We start from the raw sequence: 1,005 nt of genomic DNA on the forward strand, positions 1-1,005 counted from the left end.
CAGTTGCCAGTGGACCGTGTCACACCATACATTCGACCATTCACGTATACGGGTTTGGATTATTTTGGACCAGTTTGGGTATCGATTGGACGACGTCGGGAAAAGCGATGGGTAGCGGTATTTACTTGCTTGACTGTAAGGGCGATTCATTTGGAGCTGGCGAGAGATCTGTCTACTGATGCAGTTATACTTTGTCTGAGGAATTTCGTCAATCGACGGGGCGTTTCGGTGCGAATAAGAAGCGACAGAGGTACGAACTTTGTCGCTGCGAGCTAAGAGCAATGGCTACTTATTGAACAGAACTTAGAGCGAGAATGTCTTCGCCGCAATATAGAATGGGTGTTTAACACACCGTTGAATCCATCGGCAGGTGGCGCATGGGAGCGCATGGTACAGGCAGTTAAGAAGGTGTTATTTTTCACCTTGAAAGAAAAGGCACCGCAGATAGAAACGTTGCAGAGTATGTTGATCGAAGCGGAGAATTTAATTAATTCACGACACACGTACCTATTGAAAGTGCTGAGGCAGATCCTCTGACTCCGAACCATTTTTTGCTGGGTTGCCCTAATTTTTTGCAGACACCAGCTGTGGCAGAAAAGGGGTGCCTAAAGAAGCAGTGGCATATTTTGCAGCAACTCAAGCAGACGTTTTGGAAAAGGTGGGTCTAAGAATATTTACCAACTTTGACTCGTCGGACGAAATGGTTTGAGAGGGTGAGACCGATATGCATTGGCGATGTGGTAATTATTTGTGACGACAATGAGGGCAGAGGGCAGTGGAAGCGCGGACGAGTAATAGAGGTCTTCAGCGCGGCAGATGGGCAGGTGCGTTCAGCTTTGGTTAAAACGGCGCAAGGAAATTTTCGCAGACCAGCATCCAAGTTGGCAGTCCTCGATGTTTGTGGTGATCCTCCGACCCCTGCTTCGAATCACGGGGGGCGGGATGTTGCGTCTAAATGAATCTTACATTTAAGAATTTATGTATATGTATGAGTTATTTGAATCA

This window comes from Rhagoletis pomonella, unplaced genomic scaffold (assembly GCF_013731165.1).
Source record: "Rhagoletis pomonella isolate Grant_MI unplaced genomic scaffold, Rhpom_1.0 Rhpom_scaffold_00001, whole genome shotgun sequence".
Classification (NCBI taxonomy): domain Eukaryota; kingdom Metazoa; phylum Arthropoda; class Insecta; order Diptera; family Tephritidae; genus Rhagoletis; species Rhagoletis pomonella.